The sequence below is a fragment of the Bombina bombina genome, chromosome 11 (genome assembly GCF_027579735.1).
Source record: "Bombina bombina isolate aBomBom1 chromosome 11, aBomBom1.pri, whole genome shotgun sequence".
Lineage (NCBI taxonomy): Eukaryota > Metazoa > Chordata > Amphibia > Anura > Bombinatoridae > Bombina > Bombina bombina.
This window is the reverse complement of record NC_069509.1, coordinates 123,943,295-123,950,504: the sequence shown is the minus strand read 5'-3', so window position 1 is coordinate 123,950,504 and position 7,210 is coordinate 123,943,295.

Sequence of the window (7,210 nt, the reverse complement as noted above, 5' to 3'; positions counted from 1 at the left end):
TACGCTCAAACATGTCCTTGACAGACACCTGACTGTGGGCAGATGAGTAGGAACTGCTACGGAAGAGAGACGGAGTGGCGGATGGTTGAGAGGGGGCAAGGAGGACAGCAGTGGTTGACGTGGCTGAAGATGCTGGACCAGGAGGAGGATGGCGGCTTTGAGTTTGTGTGCTGCTTGTACTCATGTGTTCATCCCATCGGCGTTTGTGATGTGCGATCATGTGCCTTCGCAAAGCAGTTGTACCTAGGTGGGTGTTGGACTTCCCACGACTCAGTTTCTTTTGGCACAGGTTGCAAATGGCATCGCTGTTGTCAGAGGCAGACACACAAAAAAAATGCCACACTGCTGAGCTCTGCAATGACGACATTCTGGTGGTGGCAACAGCATGCGTTGATTGGCGTGCTGTCTGGCTGTCCCCGGGTGCCGATGCTGTCTGACTGTGCCACTAGCTCCTTGCAAAGACCTCCCCCTGCTTCCAACTCGTCTCCTCCTCCTCCTCTCTGTCTCCCCATCTGAACTTTCCCCCTCTTCTTCTTCTCTTCTAGCGGGCACCCACGTGACATCCACGGACGCATCATCATCAACCACTTCACTTGTATCTGACAAATCAACAAAGGAAGCAGCAGCGGGTACAACATCATCATCATCATCATCACACCGTACGTCCATGTCTGTAATGCTGCCTGACTGAGACATATTACTGTTATCTACATCCTCTGTCAATGATGGTTGCGCATCACTCATTTCTTCAAACTGATGTGTCAATAACTCCTCTGACAGATCAAGTGAAGCGGCTGTGGTGCTAGTGTTGGTGGTGGCGGCAGGCGGGCGAGTGGTCACTTGAGAGGTGCCCAAAGCTAAGCTGGAGGTGGATGGTGCGTCAAGGTTCCGAGCGGAAGCTGTAGAAGATTGGGTGTCCTGTGTTAGCTTGTCAACTAGGTCCTCCTCAGAACTTTTCATGTTCATGGTACGTGGCCTCTGAACACTGGTCATTATTGTTTGGTCAAAGGGAATCACAGCACCACGACCACGACGGCACCTGCGGGGTGGCCTGCCTCTGCCTGTCATTTTTTTTTTAATGTACACTTACACTACTATTAAACAAGATATAAGTGGTGGCACTGGGCAAGTGGGCACAGTATACGCTGTGAGCCTGACACAAAAAAGCAGACTGATGTTTCACAGTCCAAAAAGTTTTTTGTTTTTTTTAAATGTACACTTACACTACTATTAAACAAGATATGACTGGTGGCACTGGGCAAGTGGGCACAGTATACGCTGTGAGCCTGGCACAAATGCTGGCAAGCAGGCAACTGCAATTAGATTACACTAGCAGACTGATGTTTCACAGTCAAAACATTTTTTTTTTTTAAATTTACACTACTGTTACAACAGATATTTGTGGTGGCACTGGGCAAGTGGGCCTGGCACACACGCTAGCAGGCAGGCAACTGCAATTAGATTACACTAGCAGACTGATGTTTCACAGTCAAAAAAATTTTTTAAAAAAAATTTACACTACTGTTACAACAGATATGAGTGGTGGCACTAGTTGGCAAGTGGGCCTGGCACACACGCTGGCAACTGCAATTAGATTACACTAGCAGACTGATGTTTCACAGTCCAAATTGTTTTTTTTTTAAATTTACACTACTGTTACAACAGATATTTGTGGTGGCACTGGGCAAGTGGGCCTGGCACACACGCTAGCATGCAGGCAACTGCAATTAGATTACACTAGCAGACTGATGTTTCACAGTCAAAACATTTTTTTTTTTTAAATTTACACTACTGTTACAACAGATATTTGTGGTGGCACTGGGCAAGTGGGCCTGGCACACACGCTAGCAGGCAGGCAACTGCAATTAGATTACACTAGCAGACTGATGTTTCACAGTCAAAAAAAAATTTAAAAAAAAATTTACACTACTGTTACAACAGATATGAGTGGTGGCACTAGTTGGCAAGTGGGCCTGCACACACGCTAGCAGGCAGGCAATTGCAATTAGATTACACTAGCAGACTGATGTTTCACAGTCAAAAAAGTTTTTTTTTTAAATTTACACTACTGTTAAAACAGATATGAGTGGTGGCACTAGTTGGCAAGTGGGCCTGGCACACACGCTGGCAGGCAGGCAACTGCAATTAGATTACACTAGCAGACTGATTTTTCACAGTCAAAAAAGTTTTTTTTTTAAATTTACACTACTGTTACAACAGATATGAGTGGTGGCACTAGTTGGCAAGTGGGCCTGGCACACACGCTGGCAGGCAGGCAGGCAATTGCATTTAGATTACACTAGCAGACTGGTGTTTCACAGTCAAACAAGTTTTTTTTTTTAAATTTACACTACTGTTACAACAGATATGAGTGGTGGCAATAGTTGGCATGTGGGCCTGGCACACACGCTGGCAGGCAGGCAACTGCTATTAGATTACACTAGCAGACTGATGTTTCACTGTCAAAAAAGTTTTTTTTTACAAAATTTACACTACTGTTACAACAGATATGAGTGGTGGCACTGCAGGCAGGCAACTGCAATTAGATTACACTAGCAGACTGATGTTTCACAGTCAAAATTACACAGGCAAAAAAAAAAAAAAAAAAAAGACTGATGTTCTAGCCCTAAAAAGGGCTTTTTGTGGTGCTGTCCTTACAGCAGAGATCAGATGAGTCCTTCAGGACTGTAGTGGACACTGAATACACTAGCCTAGCTATCAATTTCCCTATAAAATCAGCAGCAGCTACACTATCCCTCCTCTTACTAAGAATGCAGGATCAGAATTAATCTAAAATGGCTGCTGTCCAGGAGCTGGGAGGGAGTGTCTGCTGCTGATTGGCTGAAATGTGTCTGCAGACTGTGAGATGCAGGGTCAAAGTTTACTCAATGATGACGAATAGGGGGCGGATCGAACATCACATATGTTCGCCTGCCGCAGCGAACGCAAACAAGCTATGTTCGCCTGGAACTATCCGCCGGCGAACTATTCGCGACATCACTATACCTAATCCCTATCAAATTAAAAAGCCCCCCCCAAATAACCCCTCAATCTAATGCTAAACTACCAGTAGCCCTTAAAAGGTAGGCAGTGTCCTAAAGAAATCGGCTCTTTTCCTTAAAAAAAATACCAAGTCCCCCCTAACAGTAAAACCCCCCACCCACCAAACCCCCCAAAATAAAATAACCTAACACTAAAAAATCTTAACTACCCATTGCCCTGAAAAGTGCATTTGTATGGGCATTGCCCTTAAAAGGGCATTCAGCTATTTTAAGAAGTGCCCATTCCTAATCTAAATAAAACAAACCCCCAAGTCTAACCCACAGGTTGGTACTCACGGTCCCTGATGTCCAGCAGAGAAGGTCCTATTCCAGGCAGTGAAGTCTTCTTCCAAGCGGCGACCTCTTCTTTCTTCTTCCAGGAACAAGCCGGCACAGAGCGGAGGGCGGAGCTGAAGACCGGCGACCCTGGAACTAAAGACTAGCGGGTAATTGGAATCCCAAGAAGATAGTATTTGAAATACACTGAAGCCATAAGTTTTGTATGCAGACAATAACAGTGCTTAAAAGGCAGCGTGACTTGGGAAAAGTGATAGCTACAAACAATTAGTTCTATGAACCATGAATCATAGCTACATTATCGCAACATAATAGTACAAGTATATATATATATATATGAGCAGAAATCTGAGCCAATGTTTGTCTTTATTTCCGGGCACTGCGCCAATATTTATTAAATGTTACATCATAACAATTTAACAGCAGGAAATAAAGTGAATGTAAATTGTAATGTAAATTCATGGCTTCCCCCCACAGCAAACATTTCCTGAGGCCACGCCCTGATTGGAGGAAGCCGGTTTCGTCATTGCTGTGCTAAGTAAAGCATGAGAAGCGGGCGGGGGATCGCTGGTCCGTCTTGGAAGAAGAAAAAGTTTAGTATTTTAACAAAACCGCTGCAATGTAAACTTTCATAAATGAAAGTGCCCTTGTTTTGTGTTTTTTCTTCTCAATTTTTTTTATTGCAGGAAACGGAACCAACAGAAGACAGTTTATCGATACAGAGTAATGTGGTTTAGATACATGAATCTTCTTATCTTTCAATAAAAATAGGCTTTACATATAGCTGGTTGAAATGCACATTAGACCTTCGAAAAGCCCTATACGACAAAAGAGACGGGGCTTTTCTTTTTCTTTTCCCCTCCTTCCCTGCCCCCATAATTGTCCATCACTCTGCTTGACATGAAAATAAAGTCTTTGCTGTCTGCAGTTTAGTCCCATGTGGTCTCTCTGTTTCCAAAACTTTTAATAATAACAAACTAATCACAACAATTTAAAGAACATTACAACAATCAACTGGGCGGGGGGGGGGGGCGACAAAAATAAAGAACCCACTAAAGTTTATCTCGCTGTTAAAACAGCATTTCTTCAGATGGGAATGCATCTGGGCCCCGGTTCTCCCCTACGTCAGTCAAAGCTCGCCATTCCGCCCCAAGATTCGCTTGAAGCATCCCCTCCAAATGGGCAAGGGGCTGTAGGATCTGTCTCTGTAGGGTTGAACTAAATATAATAGGGGTTGCCATTTTTTTATTTATTTATTTAAAAGATCGCAATCTGCAGGTTGTCCAGCTTGACATCATACTGTTCCACAAATGTTGCTTCATCAGCAGACGTTTAAACTGGGATATAGTTGGGGGTTGTCTGGATATCCACCTGCTAAGGATGCAATGTCTAGCTAGTAATGTACGCAATGTGAGCAGTCTGTGGTATTTTCTAAGTGTGTCGTCCCATTTAAAAAGATATATCTCAGTTGTGTTCATCACAATATCAATGTTAAATTTAGACTTTATCTAATATTGATAGTGCCCCCAAAAACGTCTGATGATCGGACATGCATAAAAATTGTGTTGGAATGAGGGGGACGCGCTGCTACACCTAAAACACTGGTTGGGAAATTGTTTGCTCCATTTTGATAGCCTGTGTGGTGTAATGTAGTCCTTATGTAACATTCTAGTTTGCACCTATAAACCCTAAGATAGCTACAATATAATTAATTACATTGTAGCTATTTTAGGATTTATTTTTATTTTACAGGCAACTTTGTATTTATTTTAACTAGGAAGAATAGTTATTAAATAGTTATTAACTATTTAATAACTACCTAGCTAAAATAAAGACAAAAGTACCTGTAAAATAAAACCTAACCTAAGTTTCAATAACACCTAACACTACACAATAAATAAATAACCTAAATTAAATTAAACTAATTACAATTAAATAAAATAAAGTACAAAAACCCCCCACTAAATTACAAAAAATAATAAAATAATTACAAGAATTTTTTAACTAATTACACATAATCTAATCCCCCTAATAAAATAAAAAAGCCCCCCAAAATAAAAAAAAGCCCTACCCTAAACTAAATTACGAATAGCCCTTAAAAGGGCCTTTTGCGGGGCATTGCCCCAAAGTAATTAGCTCTTTTACCTGTAAAAAAAAAATACAATACCCCCCCAAATTAAAACCCACCACCCACACACCCAACCCTACTCTAAAACCCACCCAATCCCCCCTTAATAAAACCTAACACTAACCCCTTGAAGATCACCCTACCTTGAGACGTCTTCACCCAACCGGGCAGAAGTGGTCCTCCAGATGGCCAGAAGTCTTCATCCTATCCGGGCAGAAGAGGACCTCCAGATGGGCAAAAGTCTTCATCCAGGCGGCATCTTCTATCTTCATCCATCCGGAGCGGGTCCATCTTCAAGCCAGCCGACGCGGAGCATCCTCTTCCAATGACATCCAACTGAAGAATGAAGGTTCCTTTAAATGACGTCATCCAAGATGGCGTCCATTGAATTCTGATTGGCTAATAGGATTCTATCAGCCAATCGGAATTAAGGTAGAAAAAATCCTATTGGCTGATGAAATCAGCCAATAGGATTGAAGTTCAATCCTATTGGCTGATCCAATCAGCCAATAGGATTTAGCTCGCATTCTATTGGCTGTTCCAAGCAGCTAATAGAATGCAAGCTCAATCCTATTGGCTGATTGCATCAGCCAATAGGATTTTTCCTACCTTATTTCCGATTGGCTGATAGAATTCTATCAGCCAATCGAAATTCAAGGGATGCCATCTTGGATGACGTCATTTAAACGAACTTTCATTCAGTTGGATGTCGTTGGAAGAGGATGCTCCGTGTCGGCTGGCTTGAAGATGGACCCGCTCCGGATGGATGAAGATAGAAGATGCCGCCTGGATGAAGACTTCTGCCCATCTGGAGGACCACTTTTGCCCGGGTGGGTGAAGACGTCTCAAGGTAGGGTGATCTTCAATGGGTTAGTGTTAGGTTTTATTAAGGGGGGGTTGGTTGGGTTTTAGAGTAGGGTTGGGTGTGTGGGTGGTGGGTTTTAATGTGGGGGGGTTATTGTATTTATTTTTTTACAGGTAAAAGAGCTGATTACTTTGGGGTAATGCCCTGCAAAAGTTTGTAATTTAGTGTAGGGTAGGGCTTTTTTTATTTTGGGGGGGCTTTTTTATTTTGTTAGGGGGATTAGATTAGGTGTAATTGGTTTAAAATTCTTGTAATTAATTTTATTATTTTTTGTAATTTAGTGTTTTTTTTTGTACTTTAGTTTATTTTATTGTAATTAGTTTAATTTAATTTAGGTTATTTATATTTCTTTCATGTAATTAGCAAGAGTCCATGAGCTAGTGACGTATGGGATATACATTCCTACCAGGAGAGGGCAAAGTTTCCCAAACCTCAAAATGCCTATAAATACACCCCTCATCACACCCACAAATCAGTTTTACAAACTTTGCCTCCCATGGAGGTGGTGAAGTAAGTTTGTGCTAAATTCTACCATTTTGATGTGTTTTCTTCTTCTGAAGCAGTTTTTGGTAGAAAAGTACTTCAGGCAGCTGTTTCAGTTTGATTCTTCTGCTTATAATTTCAGTTTTTTTTCATTATAAGATTTAAACTTTGTTTTGGGTGTGGATTATTTTTCAGCGGAATTGGCTGTCTTTATTTTATCCCTCCCTCTCTAGTGACTCTTGCGTGGAAGATCCACATCTTGGGTATTCATTATCCCATACGTCACTAGCTCATGGACTCTTGCTAATTACATGAAAGAAAACATAATTTATGTAAGAACTTACCTGATAAATTCATTTCTTTCATATTAGCAAGAGTCCATGAGGCCCGCCCTTT